Source organism: Mustela nivalis (genome assembly GCF_964662115.1).
Source record: "Mustela nivalis genome assembly, chromosome: 7".
NCBI classification, from domain to species: domain Eukaryota; kingdom Metazoa; phylum Chordata; class Mammalia; order Carnivora; family Mustelidae; genus Mustela; species Mustela nivalis.
The window spans coordinates 42,818,396-42,842,077 of NC_139026.1; the positions used below are offsets into that span (position 1 = coordinate 42,818,396).

Consider the following 23,682-nt stretch of genomic DNA (forward strand, 5'->3'; position numbering starts at 1 on the left):
ACTGAACACAGAGTTTAGATCAGTGAAAAATTCCAGGTTTTAGAGCTCTTAAATAATCTACAACTTATTTGATATGTCCAAGAAATGGCTTTTTATATTTTATTTTATTTTATGTTAAAATTAACATGCTATTTGAATTCAGTTAGAAATAACATCTTATCTAGACCCTTATATACAATGTTCTGAAGCCTGGATTGGATCCAGCATGTCTCTGCATTAAGCTTCCCTTTTTTTATTCATACAGTGGGGACCGGCACATCTGGATCGCTTCATACTTTCAGAAAGCATTTCTTTTCTTTCACGAAAAGCTACAGATGTTTTCCTTGTTCCTCCTCATTTATTTCCTAAAATGATTTAAGAAGTTTCAACCCCTCTGTTCATGATCCTAACACAAGCTCACAAAGAGATTTTTGCAAGGTTACTGTCTCCTGGATTTATTTTTCTGCTTAGTTTCTATATTAATACAATTATCATTTTAAATTTAGATAAATGAGTTTATATCTAAGCACATTTGAGTAACTTATCAGTCTATATATAGTTTGGAACAAAGAAATTAAGGGTAAAATAAAATGATAAAGTGGAAACAGCAAGGAACTAATGCAGGAGTTCATCTTTTCTGAATGTTCCAAATAGGAAGGCACACTTGCTTTAAAAACTCTATTACATTGCCAATGGAAAGCGAATCTTATATCTGATTAATAATATACAATGTAAAAACAAAGAGCTTTAAGTTCTTAAAAAATATTATAGAAGCATTTAGTATTTAACCCCCTGCCTTTTAGTTATACAGTGAAGTGGTTTTCTATCAACTAAATTTAAGTTGTGAGTGCTTCTTTTGGAACTCAGGTTTTTGTGGCTATTGCAACATGTGGTGTAGTGAACCTCTAGCTCCATAAGGTGGCATCATCCTACCAGAGTGAGCAAGGACATCACAGATCATATTTCAGGTGACCTTGGACCTTCAGCTTGCATTTTTTCCTAAAGTTGTTTTATTCAAAGGAGAAATTCAAGATATTTTAAAAGGTTCCTTCTGATCTATTATCCATTGACTTACAAAAAGAAAATCTCAAATGAATCCAAATTTGTGTTCGTCTTAAGAGCCTAAAGTTCAAGTGTACAGTTGAAGCTTATCTCAATCTCCAGTCTTCCCCAACTGGCATACTTGGGCTTGAAATCCTCCAGGAACTCTCTGCTTCTGGGATTTCTGTCATTTCAACTTTTGGGTTATAGTCAAACATATAGTCACACGTACCATGTAGATGATTTTCTTAGTTATCTAATGCAGCAAGGAAATGTGGGATAGAGAAACATGTAAGATAGTTAGGATTTGATTTTTTTTTTTTTTTTTTTTGCTTTTTACGGATTGAACTAAATCGTATTTGAAAATAAAAATAAATGGTGTTCTTTGAATTGCTTCTGTAGCAGTATAAATGACTCAAAAATACAGAATTAAAATAATAAAAAAAATGCAATTGGAAAAATTAAAAAAAATGCAATTGGGCTGCATAATCCTCATGTGATAAAGGAGAGGATATAAACTAGCTTACTTATGATAAATGAAAGGGAGAAAGAAAAAAATACATTTGCTTCAACAATTGCTTATTAGTGAATGCTAATATTGTAATTTATTGTTGAACATTAACCAGCTCACATAACTAGAAAAACAAGTGATTATATTCCATATATCATTAAAATACCATGCACTACATTATGCCAATACAAATGCATTTACATACCCAGTTATTTCTAAAGGTCATTTTAGAGAACATTGTTAACAATTAAATATGAAGAAACCTGTTTACTTTTCAACTTCTAGTACCAGTTATCTCTGAAGAGGTTCTTATAATATGAAAAATAAGGACCTAATATTGCAATAAGGGCAAGCCCTAAGCAGTTTTCTCAACTCTGCTTTTTACCAGTTTGGTGACATATAAGTCATTTAATCTCCCTACATGTAGATTCAGAACTGACTCCCCGTTCTTACTTTACAGCAATGTTAGGAGGATTAATTGGATAATGAATCTAAAGGCTCTAGGCTCAGTAAAGGGAGACACAAATGCAATGTATTATTTGCCAGTGAAAGAAGACAATGAGGAAGCACTTTCCTTACTAATCAAAAGTATTCCTGAGAAGAGAGTGAAAGTTAGCAAGTAAATTAAGACTATTTTTGATAGAGTTTCTAGTCTTAGATATCCTAGGGCAGCAAGCAGGGAGAGCAAACATGGCTCTCAGATAATTTAAATATATTTCTTCTATTAAGAAAATGGGGCCACTTCAAAGACAATAGAAAAGATTTCATAAAGCCATCAAAGCACAAACTTTGTGATAGTTGGACTAGACCTAAATAAAAGCCATATGTTCAATAAATAAAAATAAACAGTAATTCAAATGAAGATGTTTTCTTGTATTATTTTCCTGCTGTCTTCTTAGAACAAAGACCACACCATGATGAATGATTTAAAAAATTAAGTAATAAAAATCAATCCTCTATGGTAGCAGCACAAAATATTATTCCCAGAATTCATGATAAATGTGAATACTGTTGAGTGTCTGTAAGAATTCAGATGTCAAGGAGTTGTTTAACTAGAACTGGATTGGGAATAAGATTACCAAGATTACCAAGATTACTGCCCTTTTTTGATGCTGTCTCCTTAGGATATTTTGCCCTTAAATTAAATTTTTGCAGTGAGAAGTCTGCATTATATCTAAGTTATTTTCCAGCTGAAAGATAAAGTAGTTACAAGTTTCATCTGTGTTTAAATCTCAGTAAGAGTTATTTTCCTGACTAATAAAAATAAAAGCAACTGATTTTGGTCCAGGTGTGGAATCTCCCAGCATGCCAGGTTTCCCTAAATTGAGAATGATGAGGATTAATAAATCCACCACTATATCAGAGTCATATCCCACTCAGACTTGGTTTGAATAGCCATCTTCAGGTATGAAAACAGATTTGTGGCAGTATTTCTGATATTTGTTCTATGAAACCAAAAACTTATCTGGACAATCTTTTCACAATAGTTTGCGAAAATGGCTAGTGCATACAGAGAAGAGTTCTTAATACCCAATGCTATCTAACATTATCTTCAAATAGATCACCTAGTTTATGAATTTGAAGTGTTAGCAATCGTTTGTCAACTTCCTTCCATCAGTATGATCGATGACATTGTGGTTACCCTGTGTTCTTGTTTTGTTATTGGATTGTAGCAATTATCTTGGTCTTTTAATTATAAGTCCCAATCAAAAGATCTCATTTCTTCTGAGGAAACTCAAAGCCTTTTCTTAGACCAGTAATTAATTTAGTTTTAGAACATACTAGATATACACTCAGAAAGCTGATGAACTGTGGTTATTAAGACAAAAAAAAAATGAACATACATATTGCAAATACTCTAATAAATTGTGTTATTTTCAACTAATAAATCTATATGAATAGTAATCAAATTAGCTAATAAACCAACCATGTATCATGTAGTTCATTATAATTGTGTATTAAAAAAAAAAAAACTAATGATGTACTATATGTTGGCTAATTGAACATAATAAAAAAAGGAAATGGAAAAAAAAATTAAAAAAATTAAAAAACTGATGGTGAACTGTAATTTGTCTTACAATACATGCAATTTCTTATTATATTAATAGTTGTTCAGCAGCTATATCTAATTTAAAGTTTTCAGAAAGTAACCAATGAAACAGAGAAAGGTTTTGAATTAATTTCATGATATCACATACATTTTTGGGGGATTGAGATAATACTTTCCTTATTTTTTCCCAAGTTTAAGGTGTCAACCTATTTGTGGAAATAATAGGAAAAAACGATTTATCATAAATGCTAATTTTAATTAAGATGATATTTTTTAGATCTCTACTGAACTCACTGCAAATTTATCTGTTTTTCATATGTAAATTATTATTCTTAAGAAGGTGGGAAACCCATTAATTCTTTGAAGACTGAATTTTGTTACTTTGAAAAAGCTACCACAAGGTGGCAAGCCAAGAGAAGTTTTAAAACTGTAATCTTGGAACATAACTTGTGGGGTGAGAGCTCCAAGTCAGGTTCATTTGAGGAGTCACCATACACCTGACATGTCAGTAGCCAAATCAGTACATAAAAGTTGAGGTACGCTCCAATTAAAAAAGCATGGTTATCCATAAAGGAAAGGCAGCAGGCTATGAAGCCAAATGCTCTGGCATTGAGCCAGAGATCTTAGCTCTATCTTGGCTCTAACAGTGTAAGGCCTGGCAATCACATTAACTCTTTGTGTCAAGAAATTTTATTTCTTCGTGCCAATCTAGCAGTGATTTTGTATATAGTAATGAAAAATAGCTGTCTGTAGCTTTTCAGCTCCAGCTACCTCCAGGAGTCTAGGGGAATAACCAGTGCTAAAAGGAGCTTTCAGTTTAAAGCAATTCAATTCAATTAACCTCACCTAAACTCCACTCTCAGAGATCAGCCTGATAAGAACGTTGTGCTGGATACACTGAGGTATACACAGATAAACAAAATGCACATCTTTGGTCTCACGGAAACAAACAAAAGCACAGAATGCAAGGGAAAGCAATTTACAGAAATTTCATCACTAATAAAATTGAAAATGTACACACATAAATACATAGAAATATCCAAATCTATTAGACTAGTTAATAAGTAACCTTTAACATTCATATATCTTGCATTTAATACAGACAAATTTAGTTTGGTAATAATTTATTAAAAAGTCCATAATATTGATATATTATCTATCATCTTTATTATAGCTTCCTCATTCAATGAAAACAGGACAGTATATATTTCTTTCTTTTACAGTTAGGGTTTTTTTTTTTTTTTTTTTAATACTAAAGCCAATCTCAAAATTTTTGCTTGGAAAGTAAATTAATCCAGAACTAAACTTTAGACTCTGGTCTTAAACATACTGAAGGACAATGGTTTATTTGAAAACAAAGGTCACTTCTTCCATGTATGTATGTATGTATGTATGTATGTATATATTTCCAGTGTCCTGGAAATAGTGGGGGCCTGCTCAATGTTGCTTTTTATGCTTATGTCCTCTAGAGGGATTTAGTAATATGGATCAATAACTGGACAACTAGAGCACAGCTTTATGAGTTATTTCTAGTACTTTAGGTGATTTCTGTTACTAATTTAGTAAGCCTCATTGCATTTTCTCAAGGAATAATTTAAAAAATATACATCTGAAATTCTCATTTGTAAGTTAAATGAAAGGCTGGAAGCAACAAATGCCAAATTTGTAATCAGATTAATAGCTAAGAACTTTGCTTGTTTTATGTGTGCTAGAAACTGCAGTAGGGGCGCCTGGGTGGCTTTGTTGGGTAAGTGTCTGCCTTAGGCTCAGGTCATGATCCCAGGATCCTGGCATTGAGTCCTGTGTCAAACTCCTTGCTCAGTGGGGAGCCTGCTTCTCCCTCTCCCTCTCCTTGCTACTCCGCCTGCTTGTGCTCTCTCTCTCTCTGTCAAATAAATAAAAATTCTTAAAAAAGAAAAAGAAACTGCAGTAAATGTATTTCAACATTTACTCAAACAACATCTCTTGTATCTGATAAATTCGTTTTTTTTTTTTTTGCATACTCAAGTTACCCTTTTGTTATCTCTTTATCTCCTTTCTCATTTATAATTTATAATTGATCAAATGGACCCTATTTTGAAATCAGTTTTTATAGTAATGCAGACTTTCTTAGCTGTGGTTTGGTGATGTTACCTTTAGAAATTCTTAAGCAGGGACAATTTTGCAATGCAGGAGACATTCAGCAATGTCTGGAGACATTTTTATTGTCATTGTAGGGGAGGGAATTGCTCCTAGCATTTAGTAAATAGAGGCTGGAATGCTACAAAAAAAAAAAAAAAAATCCTACAATACACTAGACAGCCCCACACAACAAAGAATGTCAACAGTATTGAAGTTGAGAGATCCTGTCATTTTAAACCTTACAGTCAAAGTTGATATATGTACATGTACTTGCACTCTTTAAATGAAGAAAATCTATGGCTTTCGTCTATTATTAGAAGGATTCCTGAGATCAAAAACTACATTGAAAAGTTACACATGATTTTACTATGCAATTTATATTCTATTCAGTTTAGTTTTAAAATTGGCATTTATTGAGTCTCTTTGCTTAGCAATTAATAAGTCAAAATTTTTGCACTGAGTTAATAAACAAGAAAAAATATAACAAAAATGGCACAATAAAGCAATATATTAATGATAATGGCAACTTTATACAAGAGGAGTGGGGGCATAAAGAGCTCTATATTTTCTGCTCATTTCTGTATATTGAAAACTGCTCTAAAAAAAGTCTACTAATTAAAAAAATGCAATGTGATATATGCAATAATAGGAATGAGACAAGCAAGGACAAAACAGGAGGTGACCCCTGAGCACTTGAGCAGGCACAATTTGAAAGAGAGGCACTTCCAGACAGAGAAAAAAGATCACAAACATGTTCTGTAATATAAATTATTCCTGTGAAATGGAACATTTTCTGGGGATTTTTCAACTGGTATAATTAATAGATACTAATTTTTAACAGATACTTAAATTTTTAAGTCTGAGGCTTCTGGGTACTCACACACCCTGTTTTCCTTTCCAATTTCTGCCGCTGGATGGATCTTACATTCCTTTTCCTATGCATATTTGTGGTTCCTATACTGCCTTACTAGATATCCTTTCCTTTGACAACAAACTCATCATTCTTTTTAAAAAATTTTTTGTTATTCTAACAAGACTTCCTACTTCTCTTGTTTCTTCCACCGCCAACTCCATTTATAAGTTGGTTTGGAATATTCTCATTCCAGGAGTGGATAAAGGAGAATTTCAAAGGACCTATAAAAATCCAGTTACATTCTTCTCTCACTTCAAGAAATTTTTTAAAAATATTGGAATCATTCTTTGAATGATCTTCTTACTTTATAATACTCAAGATAGGCCCAGAACAAGAAATTTAAATCTGGCTTTAGCTTCTAGCCATTGCTCTTGTAGACTTGTATATCTTCTTTTCATTGTTGTTGATGTATTTAGGATTAACTTTTTTCTATTAATGAAGTAAAAACATTTATGATTGTGGCTTTGGGTTTCCAGAAGAAAAGCAAGCAAAACAGGCTTTGGCCTGTATTTATTCTTATCAATTCACCCTTTTACTCTAGAAAAAAGTAGTCCTACTTATACCCAGGTTCACTCCATGGATTTTAACACTGGAGTTTGGGGAGAAGTCTCAGATAGGGATGCAAGCCATCCTTGCCTTGCATTTCCTCCTAAAGATATTGTTGGAAACATAGAATTAAAACAAAAACTCCCAAACCAGAAAAACTCTCCACAAAGGTAGAAGAGAAAAAAAAAATTACTGAATAGGAATTCAAGCAGATGCAATGCACATCACAGACAATCTGTTAAAGAAATTTGAAATACAGAAAGAAATCTTATTTTTTACATAGCCAAGCAAATACAATTCATTGAAACATATTTTCAAAATAATCAATAAACAAATAAACTAGTCTTCAAGTAAGGGAATTGACATCACCTTTTGTCATATGTAGTTCAACCTAAATTCATTTCTTAATTGGGGCAGCCTCCTCTGTTTCCGAATTGCCTATATTTAAAAAATCTTATATCCTTACCATCCCAGAGTTAAGTTACCAATTTGGAGCCAAGACCTGGCTGAAGTCAGGCCTCCACACCCTCTGAAAAGTGGGAGATAAGGGTGCTTCCTTCCTTGATTACATTTCAAAGAGATGGTTTCAATCCTCAGGAAATATTCCTGGTTTGCAAAACTGGCAAAAAGCTTATTAGCCTTTAAAAACATTTATATAGGAGCACCTAGGTGGCTCAAGGGTTAAAGCCTCTGCCTTTGGTTCAGGTCATAATCCCAGGGTCCTGGAATGGAGCCCCACATGGGGCTCTCTGCTCAGCAGGGAGCCTGCCTCCTTCCTCTCTCTCTGCCTGCCTCTCTGCCTACTTGTGATCTCTGTCAAATAAATAAATAAAATTAAAAAAAAAAAAAAGAAAATGGTGTATGCCTGTGTGTGTATGCGGGGGGTGGGGGGGGAGTGTGTGTGTCTCTTTTGCACCAAGGAAAATTAAACTTTTTCTATTTCGATTTGTACTTGCCTTACAGCCTATGAATCACCTCTGATTTGAAAGTATACAGTATTCTATTGTGGGATTAACAGCTGATTCAAATTTTATTTTAGTATACAAATATGTGCTCATACATTTATGTTTATTTGTAATTATTAATCATGTCCAAATTTGATAAGTCTTACACCTGTTTATAAAAATTTCTGTAAGTTTTGTTATGTTTCTTAACTTCACATACTATAAAGAACCATTACCTACATGTTTGTAATAAAATTTATGTTAAACTCTCCGGATAGAGGGGCACCTGGGTGGCTCAGTGGGTTAAGGCCTCTGCTTTCGGCTCAGGTCATGATCCCAGGGTCCTGGGATGGAGCCCCACATCGGGCTCTCTGCTCAGCATGGAGCCTGCTTCCCCCCCTCCCGCCTGTCTCTCTGCCTACTTGTGATCTCTCTCTGTCAAATAAATAAATAAAATCTTAAAAAACAAAAAAAAACCTCTCCAGATAGAAAAAACCCCCACTAAATTGTATTTCTTAAACTGAAAAATTAAAGAAGGGAAGAGTCAAAACAGATTTAAATGAAAAATTATATCTTGCTTCCATACATAAATTGTTTTAAATGTATTTTTTTTTTCTTGTGTTGGTATTGCCTGGAATACTGATGTTAGAATGAGAATCGCAGCATCTACTCCTAGTGTACTGATTCTAAATATAATTTTTAACAGGATTTCTACTTATACTTAAAAGTCCAAATCAAAAAGAAAAGAAAAAAGAAAGAAAAATCATGTCTGTTCCCTACATAATGTATTTAATCCCATGAAAATCCACCCTACAGCTATGTATGATGGAAATCCAGTACTGAGAGTCCCAAAGTATCATTAAATTGTTGTTTCAAATCTCTGGGTGATATTCATTTCTCTTATTTAATCATCTCATTTTCATATTCCATAATGTATAAATTACATTTTAATACTAATTACTAACTCCTTATATAAAACAGAAGGGATAAGTAAAGGAAGAAGATAGCTAATATTAAGTATGCACACAAGTATGTGTGCATACACAGGAAAGAATAAGAAAGAAAGGTAAGTATATAATATCCTCTTTTTTGAATTAATTAGAAGGCCGTGGGTCTTATTTATAATTTCCTTCCTTCAGTACTCCTTCCACGTTCACTTTATTCCCATTCAGCATCTCAGATGGATGCTATTCTTTTCTTGAAATGATTCAAATTTTAATTCCTGGAGATTCTAACCCGTTGGTGATCCTGATCTTAGCCACATTCTTTTTCTGTAGTGTTTCATTAAATTTACCACCAGATATAATAATACTCTGAAGTGCTCCAGAGGATCTTCTGGGACCCAGGGATACAGGGGAACATCTATCTGCCTCCACTATTTAACAGCAAACCTATTTCTCTTACCAGCTGGGATTATTTGCCACAATCATTTTGCTCTTGGTAAAGTAGCAATAAGAAGTCTTAAGTGATGAGATGGCAATGCAAATTCTTATTTAGTGAATAAAGACTAGGAGCATTCCTTTTTAAGAAATAAAGACTTCCACACCAGAAGAAACTAAAGAAATGGGACTTGGAAACTAGATTATTCTCAAGTAGGTCCCTTGTTTCCTAGACCCCTGTATCCCGGTTAGAAGAGAAACAACACTATAGGTTGGCCACTGTTCCAAAGATATATCATGTGCTATAAGGCAATATCCTAATGTCCTAAGGTATCATTTACAAGCTAGTGCTGTAACTAAATTCTCTTTGTTTTTCTAAATGCAAAAACTAAGTTTTCAATAAGCCATTATAAAATTGTGCCTAGGCTGAAGTGTACATCTCAAGCACAATGAATCCAACAAATCCTCATTTGTTTTTCTATAAAGTTCATTTTTTTGGACAAGATGTAATGTGTAAAATATAGGATGTTAAATTAAGCACGAGTAACTCCAAGAAATTCCAATTCTTAAAGAAGTATTATATTCAGGAAAGACAAATTTCAATCACTCTTTGAAATCACAACCCACTCCTTATTAGTAGGATGAGACTATTTTAATGAACTAAGCATCAGGTAACAAGAGCTAATCTTCATGATGGGCACTTTGGATACACAACAGTGACTACAGCCAGGTCTTCCCTGGAGAAGTAAAGTTTATCATTTCGAGACATTTGTTAATAATTTTCCCTATAAACACGGCTTTTTTCTCTGTGAGTCTCTTCCTTAATCTTAATATATGCCATGTCCAATTTCCTTTTGACTTCAGCTCTGCTCAAATAATGTTACTTCAAACTGATAATGGGGTGTTACTGCACATTGCTCAGCCTATGGCTGGAAAAATCAATAAATACCTGATTCATAAGTAGTTAAGATCTTGTAGTGACTGATGTCCCACTGAGCGGTGCCTCTGACCAAGACCCAGTAACAACCCTGGGTTTGCTGTTGAAAAGAAGAGTTCATTTTAATGGTGGATATGGAGGTACTCAAATTCTAGGGGCCTACTCTGTGATTCTCTGATTGCGTTATTATAGGCAAAAGAAAACTCAAAGTAAAGGGAAAGTCAGAATTTTTTTGATTCTAAAAATTAATGCTGAAGATATGTATACAAAGATAAATGCTCATGAGGACATATACCCTAAGACTTCCTTTGTGTTCATTACCCTCCCACCATCCTGTTTTTAACCACTACTAAATTATCTATCATGTCAGGATGTAATAATTTCTTATTTTTTTCCTGTATGTAGCACTATACTTGGAGGGCAAAGATTATATCTTTATCTTCTTAAACCATTAGTGTCCAGCTGAGTGGTTGACAAATAGCATGTAATGACTAAATGAATTAATGAGTCACTTCTCACTCTATACCCCTGAAGAAACTCCAGGAAAAAAAGGATTAAAAAAGAATTGAGGTGGTCCCTTGTAATCTTGGACAATTTTCTCAATCCTGGAGTTTATATCTGGAATTTAGTCTTCGATAGAAAACAATTCTTTGATGAATTTTACACACACTGTCTTCATACCTCACATGATTTTCCATCTTTCCATGTTTAAGTCATCTGAAATAGCAAACAAACAAAGAAAAAACAAACAAACAAAAACCCCAAAACCCAAACCTTCAGATTTGTGTGAATTTAGAGAATCCCAGGATGTAGCCACTTATCAAATTCTCTGGATGTCTGGAGATTTGGGTATCATTCTGACGACCAACTTTGTAAAGTTTTTTTTTTTTTTAGGTGCAAATGGTGTTTTTTTTTTAATTTTTTATTTTTTATAAACATATATTTTTATCCCCAGGGGTACAGGTCTGTGAATCACCAGGTTTACACACTTCACAGCACTCACCAAAGCACATACCCTCCCCAATGTTCATAATCCCACCCCCTTCTCCCAAACCCCCTCCCCCCAGCAACCCTCAGTTTGTTTTGTGAGATTAAGAGTCACTTATGGTTTGTCTCCCTCCCAATCCCATCTTGTTTCATTGATTCTTCTCCTACCCACTTAAGCCTCCATGTTGCATCACCACTTTTTCATATCAGGGAGATCATATGATAGTTGTCTTTCTCTGCTTGACTTATTTCGCTAAGCATGATACGCTCTAGTTCCATCCATGTTGTCGCAAATGGCAAGATTTCATTTCTTTTGATGGCTGCATAGTATTCCATTGTGTATATATACCACATCTTCTTGATCCATTCATCTGTTGATGGACATCTAGGTTCTTTCCATAGTTTGGCTATTGTGGACATTGCTGCTATAAACATTCGGGTGCATGTGCCCCTTTGGATCACTACATTTGTATCTTTAGGGTAAATACCCAATAGTGCAATTGCTGGGTCATAGGGCAGTTCTATTTTCAACATTTTGAGGAACCTCCATGCTGTTTTCCAGAGTGGCTGCACCAGCTTGCATTCCCACCAGCAGTGTAGGAGGGTTCCCCTTTCTCCACATCCTCGCCAGCATCTGTCATTTCCTGACTTGTTGATTTTAGCCATTCTGACTGGTGTGAGGTGATATCTCATTGTGGTTTTGATTTGTATTTCCCTGATGCCGAGTGATATGGAGCACTTTTTCATGTGTCTCCAACTTTGTAAAGTTTTGAGATTGTTTTTTTTTTCTAAAATCTCAAAAAAGGTGAGTGAGCTCATGAGATTATGAGCTTTTGTAATTGTCAAAGAATAAGAAGTATTTATTTTTTCCTGGTGATAAGAGGTAGTCCAGCTAAAATTTTTCATCTCAGATTCAAATGGGTATTTGAAAGCTTTATGTTTACATTTCTAGCAAACTCCTTGCATCACAATGTATGGTCTATTTAAAAAATACTCTTTTCAAATGTAGAAACAAATATTTCTCTTTTGCTGCTTTCATTTTTTTTTTTTTTCAAAAAAGTCTCAGGAAAGAAGTTTCAATAGGTTATAAAATTTCAGTCTCAACTAGGATCAAATTTGAGGCCATTATATTAGGATTCTACTTGACAAATGTTCAGGCGTCATCATGGTATGAAATGGATGACCATATTTTTTTGTTTGTTTATTTGTTTTTTTTAAAAGATTTTATTTATTTATTTGATACAGAGAGAGACATCATACGTAGGCAGAGAGGCAGGCAGAGAGAGATCGGGAAGCAGGCTCCCCGCTGAGCAGAGAGCCCGGTGCGGGGCTCGATCCCAGGATCCTGAGATCATGACCTGAGTCGAAGGCAGAGGCTTAACCCACTGAGCCACCCAGACACCCTGGATGACCATATTTGAACCATATTGGAGAAGCTGGTATTTTTGGACATCACTCCCTATAAGTAAATGTAAATTAAATCATTTGTTTCATATTAAATCAGTTAAAATACTTCACTGATGTAGGGAAAACTACATGAGTATATTTTTCATAAAATTTATAAATATAAATTTAGACTTCTGTTTAAGCAGGTTACCACTGTTTACTTGCCCAACTCTTAGATCTATGCACATTTGAAAGATTCTCTTTAGATTAAAAAATACTGTGCCTATTCCTATAAAACTTCATCATACAGATTAAGTGAAGGCTTCTTTTTAAAAGTTCACTATATAAAGTATAACCTGAACATCTATTATAGGGTATTAGGTCTACTATAAATTTTGGCATCAATTTAGATTTCAAAATTCAATCAAATCTAATAATTCAGAAATTCCATTTCTGTAGTGAGGTATGAAAATCCCTCATTACATACCACTTCTCTGTATGTGATAATTTGAGAAATTGGCCTCAACTTTTCACTGTTCCTTCTCATACTGTTTGCCATGTGACATTGTATTCCTTTCAGGAAGTGGGGCAGAATATATTTTCCTACTACTTTCCTTTGGGTTCTGACATATATTTCACATGGGCCAATATCAGGAAATAGAAGTGACAAGTACCAATTCCCTTAAGAGACCATGTGTATTTCCACTTGTTACCTTGCACTCCTGCCACCACCATAAGAGGAACTTCCCCGGTAGCTACTATTTCCTCTGGCTTGATCCTAGAATAAATAGATAGAAGAGACATGACACTAAATCTCAGTGAGGAGAGTAGCCATGCTCAAATAAACCCATAGCTTGAAGCAAAGCTATCCCCCAGTTAAATGCTACCAAGATCAGCTTGCTTCCAAAGCTGAGCTAATTAAATGCTTATTGTTGTATGCCACTGACATTGTATAGCAATTGTATATGCAATATTACTCCTCCATGTACAGTTGAATATGTTTTATGATCTGAAATTACATATATCTTCATCTATTTCAGACTGGAACTATATCATTTTATTTGTCAACAACTGAATCAGAAATTAGGACTCGTAGTCCATAAAACTGACATTGTCTCCTTTCTTCAAGCTGCACTGATACAAGATGACATGGGTTTTAATAGGAAGGGAGTCTTTTGATAATCAACATCAAAGGAGACTTGTACATAGTTCCTAGATGAGTGATGGCTTTATAGTTGAAGGTGTGAAGTAGTGGCAAATAAGTCACCTTTTACTAGAAAGAAAAAGTATGGTACCACCACAAGATCAGTGTTTATATTTTAATTCAGTACAACATTGTCTGTAAAATGTAATGTAAAACAAAGTTCAGAATGATTAAAAAATTCAAGTGATTTGTTTGTGTTTATGTGTGTGTACTGCTGAGGGGTAGGGAAGAAGATGAAAAAGTAGGAAATAGCTTCTTTGTAACCTCAAAATTCTATTCCTCTGGTACCACTTTCAGTGCCAGAATCTGTATTAGTCTGGTTTCTCTAGAGAAATAAAACTAATAGAATATATAAATAGATAGATTAAAAGAGATTATGATGGATTGGCTCACATGATTATGAAGACTAAGAAGTATGTGCTTTCTGTAACCTGGAGGCTCAGGGAAACCAGCAGTGTAATTCTAGTCCACACTCAAAGGCCTAAGAAGCCGGGAAGGCTTGAGGACATTAAAAGATGGATGTCCAGTTTAAGCAGAGAGAGTAAATTTGCCTTTCTACTGTCCTTTTTGTTCTCCCCATCCAAGGTTTACTGAGATATAATTGACCTATAATATTGTCTAAGATTAAAAAATCTAATGTGAGAACATTCAACATCTATTCTCTTAGCAACATTTAAGTATATAAAAAAGTATTGTTAACTATAGTCATCTTGCTGTATGTTAGATCCCTAGTCAGTGAACAGCTTTCCATTTTTTTCAGATCAGTCATTGGAGCTTTATAGTTTCCTTTGGTGATATACTTGTTTATTCATGATTCTTGTGGCCCTGCATTGGTTTCTGTGCCGTAGAAACTTTCTGAAGTTGTAGGCACATTTTCTAGACATTGTAGATTGGCTTTGGCAGGGGGAGCCCTTTAGCCATCAGCAGAAAGGGTTTACACGCACCCTGCCATTGACAACCACTCTCTAATCTGAATGGAAACATAGGTATAAAACAATGGGAAAAAATCATATTTAGAACTTACTTAAGATATTCAGTGGTAATTAAATTGAAAATGTCACATCTTGCACACTGAAAACAAAGATGATGGTGATTAGGTTGGCAAATAATCCAAAAGATAAGAAAAAAGCTAGTGCCAGGATATTCATGGGATTATCATGTTTCCTTTTTTTCTAAGAGAGAATTAAATTGATCAGGTGGGGAATTTTGTCTTTAGAAAAGTACAATGCTCTAAAATTATCATGTTGATTTCAGAAGAATAGTCTTGGAACTTTAAAAACTACATACTCTTCAGTAAATTCAATTGTTGTTGTTGTTGTTTTTTTAAGATTTTATTTATTTGACAGACAGAGCTCACAAGTAGACAGAGAGGCAGGCAGAGAGAGAGGAGGAAGCAGGCTCCCTTCGAAGCAGAGAGCCCGATGTGGGGCCCAATCCCAGGACCCTGGGATCATGACCTGAGCCGAAGGCAGAGGCTTAACCCACTGAGCCATTCAGGGGCCCCTAAATTCAATTGTTTTACTGGAAAAATAAGCTCTACTTTATATGTGCTAAGGCATGTAAATCTAAGACACCATAGTAAACATTCAGTAAATATTAATTGAGTAAAACTATTAGTATTAATTATGCCAATTCTAAAGAATATTACAGTGTGCAATATTGAGCATGTGTTTCCAAACTGTGCTAGAATTATTAAATGATAATATAATGTGTATAATTTTTAAGCTTTAAAAATAAAATTTTTCATGCAATTAGGAATTACATGGTTTCAACAGTTTTAGCTACAGGAGTGAAGAGGCTGTATCTTTCAAAGAGCATTTATTAGTAATAAAAGAAAAAGCTTGTAAGATTACATGAACAGCAAATTCTAATATTACAAGAATATCAATGTAATGGATGATTTTCCATATTTTTTAAATTTTATATTTAAAATAAAGACCCTTTTCACTTTCCTTTCTAAATGAAGAAGAATCTTAGGCCACCTCCCACTCTGGGCAACTCAAACACAATTTCCGAAGAAGGGACCAGTAATCCCTTAGTAACAAGATAGAAACTGAGTTGGGTATCCAGGGGGCTTGTGAAGTAGAGAAAATTAGCTAGCTTCAAACTGACTCTTTTGTGATAAATTTCTGGATAGGAGAGGGTATTGGGAATTGTGATACCATTTTGATAAGAGAAAATATGTTTACTGAGTTGAAAATATTTTTTCAAAAATTTATGTTTCTTACCCAGATTTGGTCAAGTTTAACCTTAAGAGTACAAAACTATTATGGGTTGAGGGAGATTTTATTAAAGATGGAGCAAAATAGTTATGTATGCAGTTATACTCTTAAAAATTATGTATTAAACTTCTGTAATTTTTGTTTTCATACATTTTAAACAGGCATAATAGGGCTAGGTAGGTTAGGAACTTTAATCAATAAACTAGATAGAAAACTGAGAATTAAAATTAAGTATAATTAGATATATTAGAATAAAAGGAGTTATTTACTGGTGGTGCTAATTTGAATGAGAAAAATATTTTTATCACTAAAATAATTACTGAGATTTAAATTTTGGAAATAATAGTATTTGCACTCAAATAGTAATGAAGGAATTTAAACAATATTATTAAAATGAAAAGATTGTTTTTATCTAATTATCTGTATTTTCTATGAAAATGTATATGATTTTGTTAAGGGTAACAGGATATTTATAGGAAAGCTATTGGTGAGTATCTGATATATTGAAATTTAACTGGACTATGTTTTCCTCATTCAATCAGTAAATAGGAGAATATAATATCTATATTTCTGATGTTCTTATATAATGGCTTTTTTAGCTTGACTTTAGCTATCATTTATGGTCTTTCAGGTTCAAGATAATATGTAGTCTGAAGGATATATGGACTTGAAGAGATTAAGCTTTAACTATTTGGGTAAGTAAAGTCCAACTGCAATTATCTTAATTCTTTCTTTTGAAATTTTAAATTACCTATATAAAAAATTAAATTCAGAGGTAAGACTTTAATGGAAATTTTATTAGAAATTTGCTAGGGACATTCTAAAACTCTATTACAGTTTTTATCTAGGCTACTTTATCATCTCACAAAAACAAGAACTTTGGTCTGAGGCTGTCAGGATTGAGGACATACTTTTTTATAGTTGAGAAAAACTGGGTAAACCTTTGGTATAGGGAAAGGACCACAGGGTAAAACAGTCACAGACAAATTCAGATACGAAAAAAGGATGTGAATGGGGCATGTTTAGAAGATGGTAGGATAAAGGGAAATGAGAAAGATGATAAATAGTGAGATTGCAAAGAAGTAGTGGAACATTTTGGCTGATGTGGAAAGAGAAGTGCTGGTACAGAATTTTCAATATTCTAAAACTATTATCTCTGGTTTCCTTTAAAAAAGTTGATCTATACCGAATACATGGGGGCTTCAAGATGTGATGATGCTGGGAGTTTCACATATGTGTTCCACAATAGCTTTTCTCCACATTAAAAAAAAAAAAGATGCACTTGCACTTGCTTTGTTAATTTGACTTTTGCTTTCTGGCTGTAAGTGTTTTTACATCTGTATAGCGTTATAAGTGGGATCACCAATCTTGAATATGATGCAATTAGTTTTTAAGTATTTGTGGCAGGGTTAAAAGAAAAAAAAGAATATAAAATCACCATTCTGTTCTAATGCTTATGAATACTGTATACTTTATTTTTAGATAATTGTGAATCATGTTAGCCTCCCCTGACACTATACTAGGTTGGTAAGAAATAATACAGGTTGGGGATTTTGGAGGTTTCAACATAAAAAACACCAGACTTATGAGAGAAAAGAAATATTTTTATATATGAAACCAAAATACTTAATCTCTTCATTTTGGCAGTTACCTAACTAACAAAAATGACTAAATGAGTTAATGAATAAAGAATGAGGAGTTGTTAAAGGAGATTGGAGGAATTGAAAGTGAATGAATCAAACATAAAACAACACAATGGATGACCACAAAACTCCAAGAAGAAAGGGCAAGTGGTAAGCTCCTCAGCATCAGTGTTGGCAATGGTTTTTAAATTTGACATCAAAAGCAAAGGTAAAAAAAGTGAAAATAAGCAAGTGGGACTACATCAAACTAAAAAGCTTCTGCATGGCAAAGGAAACCATCAACAAAATGAGAAAACAACCCATAGAATGGGAGAAAATATTTACAAAACATATATAAGGAGTTAATATCCAAAATATTTAAGAATTCATACAACCTGATAACAAACAAAGAGCCCCCACAACAATCTGAGGATTGTTGGGTAGAGGATCTGAATAGAAATTTTTCCAAAGAAGACATACAGATAGCTAATAGGTACACGAAAAATGCTTAACATCACTAATTACCAGGGAAATGCAAATCGAAACCACAATGACATATCACCTCACACCTGTTGATTGACTATTATCAAAGAGAAAGAACAAGTGTTGGTGACGATGTAGAGAAAAGGGAACCCTTGTTTACTGCTGGTGGAAATATAAAATGGCAGAGCTACTATGGAAAACAATATGAAGGTTTCTCAAAAAATTAAAAATAGAATTACCATATGATCCAGCAACTCTAATTCTGGTTATTTATGCAAAGAAATCAAAGGTACTAACTCAAAAAAATATATTCATCCCACTTTGTTGAAGTATTTACAATAGCCAAAATATGGGAACAACCTACCTGTCCAGTGAATGAATGAATGGATAAGGAAAATGTGCGAAATACATAATGGAATATTATTTAGCCATTAAAAAAGAATGAAGTCTTGTCATTTGCTACAACCTGGATGGACCCTGAGGGCATTATGCCAAATGAAATAGGGCCAGACAGAGAAAGACAAATACTGTATGAATTCACTTATATATAGAATCCATTAAAAAAAAAAAAAAAGCCAAAGCCACAGTTACAGAGAGAAATTGGTGGTTGGCAGAATGGGGGCAGTTGGGGTGGGTGTGGGGGGTAAAATGGGTGAAAGGAGTCAGAAGGTTCAAACTTTGAGTTATAAAATAAATAACAGAGTTGTAATGCATAGGATGGTAAGTATAGTTTATGATACTGTAATACATATTTGAAAGCTATTAGGAGAGTAAATCATAAAAATTCTCATAATAAGAAAAAATTCTGTAACTGTATGGTGACAGATGTTAACTAGACATGCTGTGGTGATCCTTTTGTTATATATACAAATATTGAATGTTGTATACCTGAAACTAATATGATTGTATGTCAATTATACCTCAGTTAAAAAAAGAGGACAATTTTAAAAAGTTTTTTTTTTTTTTTACTTTCTCCCATTTTTAGAAGAAGTAACTCCAATTTTCAGCTAAGAGCAAAATACCAAGTAATGAAATTGTTGAACTATAAATTTACTAAAATAATTCTAATTACATGGCTTGGTTCTAACTTTACATATGGTGTAAGATATTAAATAATGATATTATTAAATTATAAGTTTATAAAAAATATATCTAGATGATTTGGGTTTTTTACCTTCTTTTGTGAATTTCTAAAATGACTAAAACACCAGGACAAATACTGTCTACACATGTTGGTTATTGCTGTATTCATTTACAGTGAGACTGAACCAAGTAACTTGTTTAAGATAATATCTCAGGTAGGTGGATGGCTAAATTCAAGGATTATAGGACCCCAAACCACTGTTTTTTCCTATGCTACAATGGTATCCTAGAGTTCAGTCAGGGAGGAGAGCTATGCTTGAAACATGCACACTACATTTATTTTATTACTGAACAAGAGGATGGGAGTATAGAAGTGATATCGTTAGGTATTGTATTTGAGGGTGATTAGGGAGAGCCCTCTTGGATGAAGTAATGATGTAAGAGATCTAAGATAAATAAACCTTCCCTGAATATAAAGAGGGTAAAGAGGGGAACATTACCGCAGAAAGAAGAAATATAAATGTCTTAAAGTGGAGGCTTGCTTGGTATGCCCAACTACATGCAAGGAGGTCATTGTGGATGGATCTCAGTTATCAAGTATCCATGCCTGTATAAAACCAAGTGACAGTAGTTCAGGAAAAGGTTGGGCTGAGAAAATATTTTAAGGTATCAACATATCAATAATATTCAAAGGTATGGGAAAAGAGTAGATCACTAAAAAAGTAAGGTAGCTGACAAGTGAGGAGGTCCAAAGACTGTACTTTGGAGCACTCCAAAATTTAAAAGTACAAAATAAGAATAGGGTCTGGAAAAAGAGTCTGAAAGGGGAAAAGCATAAAAACAAAACAAAACAAAACAAAAAACAAAATGAAACAGCAGGAAGTGTGTTGTTCCAGAGGAAAAGAGAAAAATATTACAAAAAAGGAGTGATCAGTTCTGTCCAATGCTGGTATTATAAGATGTTGGATAATTATTGATCATTGAGTTCGGCAATATAGAGCTCTCAGTGATAGAATGAAATTTGAATACAGTAGTGGAGATTGAAAATCTGTTTAGAGTGGATTTAGAAGAAAAATGAGGCAGTAGTATTACAGAGCAACGGAAAATCATTTTAGGTGCTTTGCAGAAAAGGAGAGTAGAGGTAAAGGTTACAGTTGCAGGAGGAATGTGTTACTATGTTGCATGATATATATCATATGTATTTATATTTATGTGTGTGTGTGTGTGTGTGTGTGTGTGTGTGTGTGTGTGTTTAAGTCCACAAGAGAAAAATTCTGGTGAAGTAAAAGGGGGAAGTAAAGAATATTCTGAGCAAGCTCCTCAGTCAGGTGAGAGGGCTGCTATTCAGTGCACGTGTATAGTTCTTTTAATTTGCTTTCTCCTTAAAGGAGAGCAAAGACAAAAGTTGACTCTATATAGTTTATTTAGATGTTTCCTGTAAGCAAAAGTAAGTCAATAAACAGAACAGAATGGGAAAAAGGAAAAGCCAATAAAGGTTGCATTATTGCAGATTTCAGAGAGACCTCAGAGAAGAATACAGAATCCATGTAGAACTTCCTCTTCATTTTAGTCTACTATGTTCACAAATCCCACTCTAGAGGGTTATCCTCAGGGACATTCATGATGATGATGATAACGGTATTTTTATACATAGAGTTGGACACAGCCTAGACTTGTAACTGATGAATTAATTCAATCACTGATGTAAAATAAATTTTCCTTCCGAAAGTCCTATGCAATTACCATGACATTGGCAACTCCATCCAGTTGCTGAGAATATTGAGCAGGATAGAAGAAGAGACATTTTTGTTTGGATGGAGGTACCCATAGGGGCTCCATATATTTAGCAATTAAAAGAAACTTTTACTTCTGTGCACCTCTCTTGAAAATGACTTAAAATTAGGCTAGCCTGTCTCTGGATATACTTTACAAGAATGAAAAAGCCTACATATTTCTATATCTAATAGGAGTAATTTCAAATTGTTAGTGTATGAAGTATATTTATGGCCCTGTGTGTGGGCTCTTTAATAATGCCCATTATCTTTGGTAGAGGCACACAGATATTGACTCATTCTGAATTAGTTAGCACCATTAGTCATAGAATCCCACAGTATGTCTATAGATTTGCTTTTGTCCTCACTTTTACTGAAGTACAAGGAGGTTAAGTGACTTGCCAATGAGCATCAAACATGTTGGTAAAGAAGCCAAGAATAGAACCTTAAGATGCTGACTCCAAGTTATTTATGTCACTGTATTTATTGACTTTACCTTCTGCTTATCTTTTCTCTCATTTCTTGGGCACATTTACGATAAATATAATGAAAAGTGACATTCCAATGTTTTAAATAGAGGCTGTACTTTACACCCATGGCAGGATGGAAACAGAGTAAGTCTGTGAGACTTGTGCAGTGGGTTTTTTTTTTTCAAGTCTCATAATAACCCATTGGACCATCCATTTAATTTCCTAAGGCTGTAGTTTCCACAGTTTCCATATCTGTAATATTGATATAGTTCTTTCTTAAGTTCTTTTTAAGTCCCACATTCTATTTTTCTAGGAAATAATAATGGAGGATTTGGTCATTTTAACTTCATCTGTATGTTGAGTGACTTTACCATGTAAGATTCCTTAGTCTTCCTGATCTATTTTCAAGAATCCTTAAAGTACAATTCTTAGGGATTTTGCCATTACAAGACTCCACTGAGCAGTCCATAGTTAGCCATGTCTTTTTTTTTTTTAGGATGTTAGCGATTTTAATTTCTTTTTTTTAAATTTTTTTAAACATTTTAATTTATTTATTTGACAGACAGCACAAGCAGGCAGAGAGGCAGGCAGAGAGAGAGAGAGGAGGAATCAGGCTCCCTGCCAAGTAGACAGCCCGATGCGGGGCTCGATCCCAGGACTCTGGGATCATGACCTGAGCCGAAGGCAGAGGCTTTAACCCACTGAGCCACCCAGGCACCCCGCCAATTTTAATTTCTTAACATAGAATCAAAATAGTAGCTTCCCATTACTTCTGGAAAAAAAAAAAAAGGAAAGAAAACATATGCCTGCTAGTTGACATGTGTCTACATATCTATCACATGCTCTCTGAGAATTAAATCTCATAAAAATCCTATCTGTTTTGCTCCCTACTATATTTATCTATAGCTCCTGAGATAGTGTTTAGCACAAAGTAACTCAATAAAGACTTGTTTTAAAAATGAATTTATTAGGTAAGAAAAGCTAGAATTCTGCCTCACAAAGTCTTAGAAATACCACTGACATAATGCCCATGGTAAAATTATAAAGCAAATTAATAGTTATTAGGTGACAACAAATATTTCTCATTGTACTACTTTCACGTCAAGTCCCAATCTTCAGGGTTTTTTTTTTGTTGTTGTTATTTATTTATTTATTTTTTTAGTTCCTATGAATTTTACAATTCTAATTAAAATGCATTGACTTCTTATTTTTGATGTCAGTTTCTATGCTTTGAAAAATTGGAAAATTGGTTCACTTACACTAGTTTGTACAACTGTATACTTTTTAGTTTTTTATGACACTAAATTTTTAAATTTTTTTCTATGCTTATTTCCATTTATTCTTAAATTTTGATTTCTTGTTATTCCAAATTTAAATAGCTTTTTTTCCTTATCTTTGTTTCCTAAAATGAGGAAATTAATAACCTAATACTGCCCTTTGGCCCTTCTTGTTCTCTACACCCAGAGTTTTCTTAGCTATGTCATTCATTATAAAATATCCAGGTATGCAAGTTCTTTGTTGTGACTCAGCTCCACTTCTACACTCCTGAATATTTCTTTTATTAAAGTGAGATTCTAGTTATATTCTGCAATTGGAGGCAATTAATGGAAGGAGGAAGCAGTAAGATGTATTTTTCTACTTCTGGTAGTCTGCATGGTATATATTTTTTCAAAGTGAGCCTGATGTGAGGCTCAATCCCAGGACCCCAGAGTCATGACCTGAGCCGAAGACAGATGCTTAACAACTGAGCCACCCATGTGTCCCTTTTGTGGATATTTTCTTTTTCTACATCTTCATATATAGTGGACTTCTATTCTGTGCTACCTAATCTGATGTTGAGTCCATTCAGTGGATCTTTGCTTGAGATTCCGTAATTTCCATGTCTGGAATTCCATTTAGGTCTTTTTATAACTTCCATTTTTTACTCAGCTTGTTCATGTTTTCCTTTAAATAACTGTACTTAGTGATAAATCTTTTAATCCTTGGCTCTCAATTCTATCGTCCCTCTCCTTTCTAGGTCTGTTTTTTTGAC

At 33.9% G+C, this 23,682-nt stretch overlaps 1 long non-coding RNA gene across 1 annotated transcript in view; it reads right to left on the reverse strand.

Moving 5' to 3' along the window:
* Positions 1 to 563: 563 nt before the first annotated feature.
* Positions 564 to 23,682, reverse strand: part of LOC309870507 — a 152,327-nt gene continuing 129,208 nt past the window's right edge. The window contains exons 3-5 of the long non-coding RNA XR_014314635.1: positions 13,508 to 13,572; positions 10,434 to 10,521; positions 564 to 1,276 (exon numbers count right to left, since the gene is read on the reverse strand). This is a non-coding gene — a long non-coding RNA (uncharacterized lncRNA). The remainder of the gene's footprint in view (positions 1,277 to 10,433; positions 10,522 to 13,507; positions 13,573 to 23,682) is intronic.